Source organism: Charadrius vociferus, unplaced genomic scaffold (genome assembly GCF_000708025.1).
Source record: "Charadrius vociferus isolate BGI_N301 unplaced genomic scaffold, ASM70802v2 scaffold783, whole genome shotgun sequence".
Classification (NCBI taxonomy): Eukaryota; Metazoa; Chordata; class Aves; order Charadriiformes; family Charadriidae; genus Charadrius; species Charadrius vociferus.
This window is the reverse complement of record NW_009647834.1, coordinates 159547-173593: the sequence shown is the minus strand read 5'-3', so window position 1 is coordinate 173593 and position 14047 is coordinate 159547.

The window sequence follows — 14047 nt, the reverse complement described above, 5'->3', positions numbered from 1 at the left end:
ACACAACAGAACATGGAGATTTTCTCTCGATTTCCCAGAGACTACAGCATAAAATGTTTTCTCAATGTCTGGGTGTCTCTGAACCAGAAAAATTCAGAGTTCACTCTGGTTGCGGGACAAGGGTGAAAAAACCCCATTGCAACACAAATAGCACTATGGCCATACCTAGCAAGATTCTTCAGACATGCCTGTTATCTACCAAGAAAGAAATGTCATTTGGAATCCATATCCCTCTAAAGGGAGATTTAGGACAGATGGTACAGCATGTGCAAAACGATAAGGGAGATGCTCTCTCATAATCCTAGAGCAGACAGCCAAGCAGAAGCCTGCTAGTGAGGAAATTCAGCCCGGCAATTTGGCAGGTTTGGGGGGCGGGGGGCTGCGTGTCTGTTTTTAAAGACAGTTGTCCCCGGGAATTCATACCATACCCCCTTTTTTACAGTAACTGCTGTTGTTCCCTAGTGACGGGTTTAAACTATTTATTTCCTAACAGAGATGTGCTCACTCTTTGCTTGGTAGGAAAGAATTAAAATGTAAAGCATCAGTGATCACGCAGAGTTAAGTATTCACACCATAATGTGACAGGAGGTAAAAGGGTTATCATTATGTTCGATAACTGCAGGCTTTAAAAGTAAGGTAGTAACGCTATTAGTGAGAAGAAACAAATGTAGGCTGGCAGCAACTCAACTCATCAGAGAGGGACTACAAGCTATCCAATTCAAGCGATTCTCTTAAAGGAAACATTTTCAGCAGCTAGGAATTGAAGTGACGTAATAAATTCACACTTTAGGAAAAGGTGTTTCCCATTATAAGAGAAAAAAAGTTACTTAAGATCCTACTTTTCTGAGCGTCATAACCATCAAAGCTTTAACTGCTCTTTCAGTATCAGCTTCCCGTGTAACCCATGAGAGTCAGAAACCATTAAGGCTCCGGGGTTTGAGATTTGGAGCCTCAGCCCATCTTTAGAAGAGATGCCTCATCCTTGTCAACAGCTGCTAAAAGATACTCCTGAGGTGTTTTACAGTCAATAAAGGGAAGAGATCAAGAGAAAAAAACACAAGACAGTGCTGAGGAAAGTCATGTTGGGCCACAGAAGAAGGCACCCTAAAGGCCACCCACATTTCCCCGCACCTTGTCACCTGACTGCTGGTTTTGACTGGTTGTTGGAACCAGAGCTAGGAAAGGGAGGATTCAATGAATACTAAAAAGCAGCAAGTGGGAGCGGGCTGGCATGACAGGGATCCCAGAGAGCCCTGCGAGAACCGATTCCCCGCTGATCTCAAAAGCAAAGGAAAGCAGCCCTCCAACCGGCTCTGCCGACGCTGTGCAGCCCCGGACGACTAATCCCATTGATTTCCAAACCTCAGCTGAGCGGAGACTATGGGCACAATAAGGAGCAAGAAGCTGAAAACAGAACCCTTTGCCAACATACGCAGTGCGTGTTTCAAGTTAAGCACCACTTGCCTTCATCCTTTCAAGCACTGTAATATTATGCCTACAAGTACAATTTAGCCAATATATTCCTCCCCCACGAGTTTAGTAAAATGGAGCCGCAGGAGGCGGTGTGGAGCAAACAATCCTGCACAGCATGTCCTTCCAATTCACAACACACAGCGCCATACACTTCTCACCACCTCCCTCTGTACAACAAGCAGCAACACAAGCTCTGTTCTCTGTCTCCTCGGAGGAAAATGAGAACATTAGGCATTTTATTCCCTGACAGTTCAATAGCATCAGGGGAGGAAACACCTACGCGACAGAAAGTGTTAGTATAATCTCAGCTGGTAATGACTTTCTGGAGGAGATGTAAATGGAGAGGAACAGACTGCTAATGCCAGTATTTGCCAAAGACATTAAAGGTTACATCACTCAAAAGCGTATGTCACAGCTGCCCATCCATTTTACTGATAAAAATACGGCAATTCATTGACTGAGTAGTCAGACTTCACTTCCCAAGGAGAGAGTTGAAGATTATACCATATGTTATACCAAATGTAATTTCCCCAGATTTGCAGAAAAGCTTCCTAACAACATGTAATGAGCTATTACTGGCTAGTCTGGAAGCAGAAGCCTAGCTGACCAAATTCAATCAACTTTCTAGCATTTGTTAAAAAGCTGTATGATCAACACGCTTGTTATGCTAAAATATCTTCTGTTTCCTCCACAAATCTGGTGTCTATTAAATCGCCTGATGACCTTATAGATTAAAATGATTATGCTCCTACTTGTCGGTGCTTTAGCCCACACGTCTCGAGGAAAGTGAGCTGGATTCTCTTTCAGCTCATGCATCAGCATCAATTTAGTTTAACTAAGTTCCAAATGAAGAATCTTTATTATTAGCGACAGAGCCAGGAAAGACACAGCTTGAATTTTAGATCCCAGATGGAGACAGCAAAGTTGGCAGCCAGAAAAGCCATCTTTTTGCTTGCAATCTGAACACATTGGATGCAGAGTCATTGAGTGGCAATAATGACATAGCCCCACGATGCCATTTGACACTTTCCAACACATCGCTGTCCTTTTTAACTGACAAAAACACCCCACACTTAGTGCCACCAACTGCTAAATATAACCTATTGATGCCACTCAGACCTGTTTCATAGAGGATGCAACCAGCATAGTACTAGACATCCTCTCAAATCAAAGGGAGAATATTATCAGCTTCCATTACTGTTTTACGTTTCAGGACATGATTTCTTCCTCCCATTCAGAATTACCTTACAAGACAAAAGTAGGGAAGAGCTGATTACCTTTTGGGAGGATGGCAGAAAAAGCCATGCAGTAGTTTCATTTCAGTCTCATTGTTTTCTAGCTGCTGTTGTTAGAGTGCAATACACTGACGAATGTTCTTAAATTTTTAATTGTAAGATATTTCATCACAGAGCTCACGCAGGGCTTGCACAAAACAGTCTCTACCAGTCTTATCTGATCTTGCTGGATTCTACTACAGCAAAAATCATAAACAGAGCCCTTGGCTACACTCGAGCAGCAAACATGCAGAATGTCCTTCCACAAAGGCTTAATACTGCGAGGGGAGGGAGGGATTGCGTATCTCTACCGTTCAGCGTATATGAATCACAGTTGCAATGTCAAAGAATGAAATCTTCAGCAATAAGGCCACACGGAAGCCTAAAGCCGTTACAAAGTGCAGAGCTGCTCCATGGCAGTGTTCATTCACGTGAGAGATGTACATTCACAAAGACCACAAAACACACGTTTGGGAGGAGGCACCCGCTTCTGCCTGAGGTCCTCCAGCACAGGGAAGCTGGTCTTAGACACAGCACACGTCCAGACACCATCATCTTGCTGTCATGGTAAGGTGCTGCCTGTTCAGAATAATTTCATTTTCTCAGCATGGCTGAACTGGCAACAGAATGCCGGCTTTAAGAGAAGGCTAATATAAATAACATCCTGACTGCTACGCATCGCTTAATAATAATCTCATAAAGAGATATATAACAGAATCAAGACAGTTAGCATGGAAATCTCCGAACGCACAAAAGGCAACACCTCAGCATGCAGAGCAAAGGGAGCAGATTGCCTGTGGTCTTCCTACTGCTCTGTTCCTGCTCTCCTTATATCATTGCCAATCGGCAGCAACCATTGATCGCTGGTTGAGACAGAGCTTCGCTATCCCAGCAGTATGCGAGTGCAACAGCTGCCGCCAGGCCTGCATTACTTCTGGACCTTCAAAGAGCCAGTCTGTTAGCAGTTTAATATCAGATAAACCCTCCAGCAGGCAAGCTAGTCTGCTTTTGCAAGGGGAGGGGGGGAATAGGCTCTGCAATCAGACTCCTGCTGTCCCTCTTGCCTTCTCAAAATGCCTGGAACAAGGAGATTTGAAGCAAATCTTCCTTCCTTTATTATTTGTGTTAGAAGGAGTGGACTTAACAGATACGACAGCGAACTGGACAGCACGTGAAACTGCCCTCAGGACCACAAGTAAACTATTCGTTTTTCAGAGAAGTCTCTTCAATTTAATATATGGGGTTCACTGTTTTAAAAGACATCAGCCACCACACGCTAATAACCCCTACACTACGTAATCAATGGCTGCCAAGGGATGTTACCTCCTCCTTCTATGCAAGGTGCTCTGCGAGCAAAATTTACAGTGGTAAAAGTCACACGAGAGGCCACGCTGGCATTAAGAACATGTTATTAACTGGATAAGATCAGTTACTGACACAAAGCCCTAACGCCAGGCATGCACCACCCAGGCCTCTACAACCCACCAGAAAAAAAAAAAAAAAAAAAAGACATCCCTGCTGTATATGGATTACTTCGTTAATGGAGGCAGTATTATCTAGGAGTTAGTGCAGTCAGGCAATACCAGGCTCCGTTCCAAGCTTCACTGCTTATCCTTTGGACAAATTGCTTCGATTCTCTGTGCCTCAGTCACTGCACATCTAGGACAGTGACAAACTTCGCCCGCTTTTTAAAGCCACTTCGTCCTGTCCTGCTCTGGATTTGAAAGGTGCTACGGAAGAGCAAAATAATAAAAATATATGAACCACAACATTGAAAAACATTAGTACTGTGCCTACATTTTATTTCTTTCAAATAACGGTAGCCAAAAGTGTCACCAAAAAATTCAAATTACTATTATAAAAATATAGGACAATTTCCTCCATGAATAAACCTAATTTGCTCTCTGAAAGCCACCTACTAATACCTAAAGAGTTCATAAGGCCTGTGCAGGCCCTGCTAGCACCCCTGGGAAGAGCATTTTGCAGAAGATCAACCTACCTCTCTGTTTTACAAATCCTCCAAATAATTTGGAGGTTCTATGCTCTGTTAGGGAAGGAGATGGAGGCAGCACAGAGGGTCACACTCTTCTGTGCACTCCAGAAAGCAGGCAAGTGAAAGGGGAGAGCCTCACAATAACACAACAGAAAAGAAAACTACATCTAACAGGTGCAAACATTTTATAAGCTGAAGTGCAAATCACATGAAACATTTTTACAAGAAAAGTTACAAATGAAACCACAAGCAAAAACATTCAAAGGAGGCAGCAAACTCTTAGGGGACAGAAAGAACAACAGAACAAGACAAGACATATCCAAATCGGGTAAATCAACAGCTGCTCCAGAGTTTACAGTAAACAAACACAACTTTGTCTTTGCCAAATGGAGGGGGACAGCAGCCACAAACTGTTTTTACAATATAAAACCTTAATGTTATTCAAAGGGAGCCAAATCATTGTAGGAGATTTAATACCAAGGTTTAGGTCCAAGCTTTAAAGAAAAGTTTTTCCACTTCAAAGCACATTTTCCAGATTCCATCATTGAAATATTACATCCTCACATCCAACATGCAATCTTGCCTCTTGAACACCAACTACATTTATTACCTACCCTGTGAGGAGGTTGCTTTCAGTTCAAAGGATAACAAAACATGATGCAAAACATAGAAGTTACCTACACAAAACCAGATCCCATTTAAATTGCACTTCAAAACCAGTTCCAAATGTTTCTAAAACGTAGAAACTCCCATTGGCCTAATTTAAAACAGATCACAAAACAACTTAGGAAAATACAAACCACTCAAAACCAGAACAACTAAGAACAACTCCAAATGCAGAATGAGACCCAGCACAGTCCCTCAGCAGCAAATTCAGACATTCGAAAATGCTGTCACAGGGCTACGTTGGAAGGGGTCGGGGACGCTCTGGAAATGGTGGTGTTTGGCCAAGTTCTTGCTCGCCCACTGTGTGAGGCTGTACTTTTGGGTAGGTTTCTTGTTGGACCTTGGGTAATTTCTGCAAAAGGAAGTAAAATAGTTAAAACAAACACAAGAGGAGCATATGTATGAGAGGTTCAAACGGCATCTCTGAAAACGCCTTCCCCATCCCTTGGGGCTTGCAGCTGGTACCTAATCTTCTTGTTACGAAGTTTTAAAAGGGAAACCACATTCTAAGGTAAGTAGCAATATGAAAGTTTAAAGACTGTCCTTTCAGGAACACTGCCTTGTGCTTTATCACCTTCTTTGCAAAGGTCTTTCTCCCTGGCCCAGCAGAGAAGCTGAGGTCTCCACTACACAGCAGTTTAAACAAGAGGTAAATTTTCCTCACAAAGTGCTGTACACACATTAAATACTCTCATTTGCTACATCTAAGCACGTTCTGAAATGACAAGACAAAACCTCACAAACTTTAAGCAGCCTTATAGGAGCAAGATTAAAAAAACAAATTATATTTCAATGAGCTTGGTTATCTCCAGGCCTCAGAGTGTTACAAAGCTTTTCCACATCATTAGAGCCTGCTTTGCCCCTTCTGCATTTTGTAAAAAGCCAACTCTGCTGTCTTATTTTTTTCTTATTTGCGCACAGGCATCAGCATAACTAAGGAAATAGCATTTAGAAACTGCAGATCCATCTGAACAACCAACCACAAGGGTCACTCCTGCAAAAACACAATCAAAACAGTTGGTTTGGAGAGGGAGCATCTGGCTGTCGCATTCACGACACAGAGAGTTTCGTTTCTACAGCAGTTGCTCAGCAAGAGCAGCCAGTGACCAGACAGGTCCCAGGGCAGCAAAGCGACTTGTTCGTGCCAGCAGCCGGGGAGAGATACATTCTGACTGGATCACACAGGCTGCTCCCCAGAGGTCTAAGTCAGGGTCACATGGGCAACAGAGCACCAAACTTTTAGTCATTACTCGAGCGCTCCATTACTACTAATCTTACAGCCAGTGCTACCTGTGTATCGAGAATAAACCCCTCTATTCAAACGCACAGATCTGAAGGCCGTGCACGGCGAATCCTTGGGCAAGAGATGCTTCAGTAGAATGCAAAAATACTTGAATTGGTGTCACAAAATACGAAACAACCAGTAACACCACCCTTGCTGTAGCATTTGCCCTTCTGCTCGCTCAGAATAGGTACTACAGCTCAGTGAAAGGCAACTTCCGTGGAATACTGCCCTTGCTGAAGTCCACTGTTTCAAGGTGCTCTCAGTACAGAACAGCGTGTGTCCTTGCCCAGTCCAAACTCAAAGGTTTTTCCACCCTGGCACTGCAGTCATGTGATTTATGTGAATCACGGTTCTGCGTAACACTTCCTTTCCAGGGAACATAGCGTCTCTTGAGCAAATCCAGGTCTCCTTCATAAACTGCAGTATCAGCTTTTATTTACCCAAAGGAACAACTTCTTGTCAAAAAAAAAAAAAAAGATACTTCCAGAAGAGATTTCAGAAGTGTTCTTGAAAAATCCCTGTTTTCAGGCTGCATTGTTTAGGAAGAAGGGAGGCACTCCAGGACAGCTCACAGTCACACAACCGTTCATATTGTCTGCAATTAGCTGGTGGAAGATGTGGGTGTGACTAGAAGAAATCACAACTTTTCACAAATTCTCAGCCTTCCTATATCGAGGCGCCCACCTTGGCTGTCCTGATCCACAGTCAAAATGGGTCACAGAAACAGGGGGGGAATTTCCTACTGTCTGGGGTGTACCCTTCGCCCCCTGCACCTCAGGGAAGACAAGAAGTTGTGCAAACTACCACCCATAAGAGGTTTGAGCTCCTCCGCAAGAGGCAAAGCTGCAGGAGCAGACTAACCCCATCGAGTATTTGGAGAAAGCTATTATCACAGTGCCTCATGTAACTATCTAACCCAAGACACAGAGTAAGACTCCTCACGGCCATTACACGAGGAAAGGGGACAATGACACCCTAGATAAAGCCAGGGAAGAGAACTTAAAACATTTTAATTTCCTTCTCCTCAGGCACGGTCCATGTCCCATCCTTCCACAACAGCTGAGACCAAACTACAGATTCAGGATGAGATTTTCAGGCAAGTTCCGCTCTCATTTAGAGACCATGAGCTCTGATTATCTCAGCAAAAGCACCTGCACACCAAAGCCATGTGGTTTACCACTAGAGAAGCCCCTGGACCAGCCGTGCAGACTAGGGAGTACCACGCTCTGCTAAGAACAGCTAACTCCTCCCACCACTCCCCTCGCAGTAAGCCTCCTTGCAATCTGCTTTATCAGCTCCTACCCCATCCCCTACTCCAAACCCCATCTCACATCCCTCTTGAAATTTAGGGTTTGTAGGTGGATTTCATTTGCTTTGAAGTGAAGTCTCCCTCCTAGGCTCAGCCATAAATGTAATTCCTCCTTTATGTCAGCACAGCCCAAGTCCCGTACCTTCACTGCATGCTTTCCATTCGAGCAAAATGAGTTTGGGCAGGTAAGAACTCTTTCAAGATTAAAGTCTTTTCCTCAGCCAGCTCAATATCAATCAACAGACCAGACTCTTTCAAGGCAGAGTCTGCTAGCGCAGCGTTCATTTGTATTTCACAGATTTGTTTCTCCATGTGTTCCCTTACACTATTCTCCCTTTCCATCACCTTAAACCTGGTGGGTCTGTTTTTTAAAGATACTGATCTTTTTTATTACAGTAAGACCAGATGGTCTGTGACTCTTTATAAGGTATTTCCTCCTCCTCCTCCCCTCCCTTTGATTCAAGAGGGATCTGAGAAAATAATTTATCAGGTTTCTCCCAGGTTGTAGGAAGTTTGATAAAATTGCTGAGCATCAGAAACCTCTACCAAAGAAACCAAGCCTCAAGGAGAACTCCTGGCGGAGTTGTGCTAGCAGAAGCACTCGAGAGAAAGCAGTGGTTGGAGGTCAGACAGGAGCTAGCTTAGCTTCCCAGGTACCCGGGGGTGCATGACTTTGCTGAGAGTGATCCCACTCCAAATAACATGAGAATACTTGTCTGAGCAGCAGGTGGTGCAAGCACTATCCCATATGCACAATTGCAATGTTAATGACCTGTGAAAGCAGATCTCCTGAAGTACAGATGTTTGGGTGGAAACCAAGAGAAAGCTATGTTTAGAGAGGGAAATGCTTTTTCTGTTAAGTTTGTCCTTCCCCTACCCATTTAAAAACAGGCCTAGCCAGCTACGTACATTGCTGAGGAGCAGACCAAGCAACAGAGCGCTAACACAGTGCCAAGAGTCACAGTTATAAAAGTAGGAGCCTCATTACTTCTGTAGGCTGATACAGAACCAACCAGAATTGCCGAGAAGGATCTCATCAAGAAGGATATGATTCTATTTACTGCTGGACAAAGGGCAATAATGAAGTGTGAATGCTAACAAATGGTCAGCTGGCAGAAATCTTTTGTGGTCAATTATCAGTTTGAACCATCCATTTCCAAGCAGATGTTCAAATCACATCTCATTTTTACATCTGCTACAACGCAGCCTCAGCAGCATTTAGATTTCTGTGGGAAGCTCCACATAAATTTATCTGAATAGACTGAATATCCTCTAAAAACTAGAATGAGAGAGAGAACAACCGGAACCACAGGTTATCTCCCAACTCGCTCGAAATAGCTAGATGTGAAAAGTTAACTCAGAATACAGAAGGATTTCTTCCAACTACTCCATGTTCAAAGACTGCATATGCGGTAGCCCGTGCAACTTTCAGCACGCAATCACCCAACATGGATATAAGAAAGCTGTATTTATAGAGAACCTGCAGGCGCAAGATACCATGCAGATACGTGAAAAGACAAAGCCTCTACTCTAGCCAGTCTGTAATTCATCCAGACAACACAAAAGGAAGGAGCAAAAGACAGGATATAAGGAAGAGCAGACAGATTATGTAGAAGAGAGGACAGCAAAGTCAAACACGACCATAAGACAAATGCCAGGAGATTTGCAATACAAAACAGAGCTAAAGATTGTAGCAGCAACATATTAGTTACTGCTTCCCAAAGGGAATTCCCTTGCTGGCTCTGAAACCTGCTAATTTTCCTTTAGGAATTTCTTGGGATCATTCTGCATTTTTGCATCTCCCACGCAAATGATCCACGAGACAGTGCTGCAGATCCAGGTGTACAGAAGTACCACACAGGGTCAAAGTCAGCCCACTGAGAAGGTTTTTCTGTGACAACTGGGAAAGCCCACGCTGTCTGTCGGGCTGAATTCCAAGCCTAAAGCTATTTGGAATAAGAGAGGTTTGCACTAATAAGAAAATCAAATTGTGTGCATCACAATGTTCTTCCCCAGCAAAACAGATTTCTATTTCACTCACCAGCCTTGTTCATTTGGAACTCCTGCCTGATTTTCTGTGACTCAGAACATACGTCTTGCATTTTTAATTTGAAAGGAAGAGAAAACAGGCCATTTTAGCTTTCCTTGTATAGTCCCCTCTGCATTACTTATGCTGTATTCATACACTGGAAAGCAGCCCCGTGGCTATGCAGCTGTTCGTGCTGCCCAGATAAGTGCAGGCTCCATGCAATGAGCCACAAAACTGTCAGTTTCTTGTAACTCTCAAGAAATGACAATTATTGCACCCATGAACACTCAGAATAACCACAGTGGGAGGTCACCCCGGAAGCTACCAGAACACTCTTTGCCTTTCAGAACATCCCAGTTCTACCCATCAACCCATCAGATACTTCAGCTCTTCAGCTGAGATCCATACCTGCTCTTCACAGACATCTTCCTTTAAACCTCCACCGTTGATAGCTCTCGGATGACACCGTTGAGAGAGGCAATGTGTGTAGAAGGTGTCCAATAGCAAATCCAAATCTCAGCACTTAAGCTAAAGATTCCCTGACGCTGGGTTCATAATTGTGAACTGACAAGAAAAAGTTACCTCTCAACACAACAAGCCAGAGCTCAGCTCTGCTCTTCCCAGGTAACGTGGGCCTGTTTTGGGGGCACCTCTGATTTACCGCAGCAAGCCCCCTGTATAATGTTTCCCAGGTATCCCAAACTATGAAACTCATCTGAACCAGTCCTGGAACAAGACTGATTGCTGCACGGGAACTCTGTGCATGGTAGTGCTAGTAAGTGCAGCAGGCACTTTTTATTTCCCTCTGAAGAACAAGTACATTCAAAACATCAAAGAATACAAGTTGAGCAAGCCAGACGTCCTGCTAGGGTATCAATCCTCCACTCTGCACTCCCCACCAGTACAGCCTTACCCCATCCCATCCGTGAGTTACCTGCTGTAGAAGCTACAGTTTTCTTCATATGGACATGCACACTCTGGATATAAATGTTTCTTTTGCTCAAGCTCCGCTTCTGAAACGCGTGTCTGTTGTTTCAGGCTTTAAAATAAAAGGCATTGTCAAATTAGGTTACAGATAACAGAGTGGACAAAGTGTCCTGCAGAACTATTAAAGACATTAACTTCTTGTGGCACTTTTCTGTGATTGCAAAAATAAATGTATTTATTCGAATAAAGCTGCAAAGATAACATACTGAGAGCAAAGCAGGAGTGAGTGTCAGCTGAGTGAAGCAGCAAGTCACTGGCCTGATTAACGAGCCAGGAACCTGCAGCGACCTATCAAAGGCAGCAGATTTTTTCACGTTACTCAAGGCCAGACTGGGAACGGCAACGCACAGAACATCTGAGTGCTGCAGGTCTGCAGCAGCCACAGGGAAGAACCACCGAACTGACAACTCCAGACCCAGCAGCACTGGAAAGCAGAAGACAACCATCCCTGTGCAGCGCCTGGAGCTGCTCTGCTGCTGCCATCTGCCGGAAACCACTCCAGCAGAGCGGCCACCAAGCCAAGCCAGTACAAAACCTCTTTTTCTGTCCTGCAGACCACTGTCCAGGACTGCCTTCGCAACCTCCTTTCCCATTCGGAGCATTCCTATATTCTTCCCCCTCTTACAGTATCTTACAGGGTAAAATATTAAGTACCTTTCCCACCATTTCAGTGCGCCATAAGAAAAAAAATAAAGAGAAAACCAGCAGCACGCAACCAACCAAACTGGTTTGGGAAACTGCTGGGATATTTTTCATCAGAAGCTCCTAAGAAACTACCTTTCCTCCTCCTCCTGTGACACAGGAATAGCTTTGCCAGGCTTCTTCCCACTGCTTGTCTCCTCCTGCCCAATCTGGCCTACAGGTGTATCACTTAACTAGAAAGATAAGGAAAAAGAAGATTAACACCTAACAAAAAATCATTCTATGTAAGTCTTGGTTATGCAGTTATATAAAATCACACCTTACTCCACATGAAAAAACTTCCCTTACTGTGTAAAAATGCACACTTGTGTGCATATGGACATTACCGCAAGTACCAAACAAAAGGAATGGAATGAGAAACATTTTAGTTACAAGAATTAAGATGTGCATTACTTTAATGCTGTTTGATGGCTGTTCAACTGCTGAAGATTCCTGCCACTCATCATCCTCTGGAGAGTCTAATTTCCTTGAAAAACAGATCTTTGTTGCTTTGGAAAGTTCTTGGTTTCTGGACCCAGAAGATAACACAGGGGCTGAGCTCCCATCAGCTGTGCTCTGGCCACAGGTGAGGTCAGAAGATGGCATGGAGATTTCCACTTGATCGCCACAGAAGTTCAACACATCTCTGCTTGCAAAGGGAGTCTTTCCCAGGCAACCCCCATCCAGGCTTTGCCGGCCATTAGACGTCGACCCTTCCAAGGATTCTTCGAGAACACAGCTACTAGCAGTTTTATCACACTCTAGGTAATCGTTTATGAGTGCTTCTAAGGCTTCTCTTTCAGCTTCCTCCAAACAATTGTCCTCCAGAGGTTGATCTACATATTCAGCATCGATTGGGCTAAGACTCAGAAGCTCCTGAATATCAAGCTCAAACAACATGCGAGTTACTTGGGCTGACTGCAGATGGTTTTCATCCAAACTAACCCTTTCATTCGAAAGGCTAGGATAACATTCAGAACCAGGTGAAGAACACTCTCCGGACAGAGGTTCGTTTGGTGTCTCTGTGGTCTCTGAGGCTACGCTTGCATCTTCGCTGATGACTGATGCCCCAGTGCAGCTGCTGCTCTCATCCTTTTCACTCTCTCCATTTACATTTTGGCTCAGACTGCTTTTTCTAGTTAGGTACCTCTCAGATTCCATGTGATCATCTGCCAAGATTTCCTGGATCTCTTCCTCAGTGTAATTGAAGGGAGAATTCCCTTCTTCACCGTCTGACAGTTCCAACAAGGAGTCATCTGGCTCACTATCATCAAAACATCTGGTTGTATCTAAAGAAATGGCTACATCATCATATTTTGACGCAGAAGAACTGGCAACAAGGTCGTCATGGCCAGTATCATCCAGAAAATGAGATGATCCTTGAAAGCAGGCAGAATCTGGGGAACAGAGCAGCAGTTTCTCTGATGGATCTGGAGTGCTACAGTGATGACTCAACATACAAGGTTTCTTAGCTGACTGCAGGGCCTCAACCTGCTCTGTGGAATCCAACTGCCTTTTGGTCCTGGGAACTGTATTATGAACAGTAGGTTTACATTCATTGCAAAGACACAGCTCAAAGGCATGACGGGAATGGTCATCCATGTTGCTGCTGGTTCCTGTATTTCAGTGACCCCGTGCCTTCTGCTTACAGCTCTAGAAGCCTGTTCTGAAGTTCATCTGACCTTGGTGCCCTTTGATCAGCCCTTTCAGAAAAGGAATCAGCAAGAGTCAGCTCCAACCTGCCAGCAAAAGACAACACCTTAAATCAAAGAAACTCAGCTGGTTTTCCAAAGATGCAGTAATATAACAGGGAAGGCAAAAACGCTAACTGAGGCGCAGCTGGCACAATGATTTTAACTCCCTGGTCTCCTCTACTCCCTGGTCTCACCTCTACTCCTGACCATTTTAGGTCGTAATAACATGTAGCAACAACCAGACCCTCATACTGAGAGTGTTCGCAGGTTGTTTGGCTTTATCAAGCAGGGCTAATACAAGCCCAAATCATCACCACAGTTTGTACCATCGCCTCCAAAGTGGCTGTAAATCAGTCATTCTAACACTCTTACATTCTTTACGACCTTACATTTAAAGTACAAAGCACACTTTAGGTATTAAAGAAAGCCTCACAGACACCCCCTGTCTCCCAACCCCCACCTCCGTCCTTCAAAGATCCTAAACAAATAAAAAGTCTTTTTTGGGTTAGGAAAAACTGAGTAACGGAAGAGTAACTCTGTCAGGGAGCTAAGAGGACATTCAGCAGGTATTAGTCACTAACACACTCATACAAAACACGTATTACAATGAAAGATCAGAAGATAAAAAAAACTTCCCGTAAAACTCAATAGTTTAA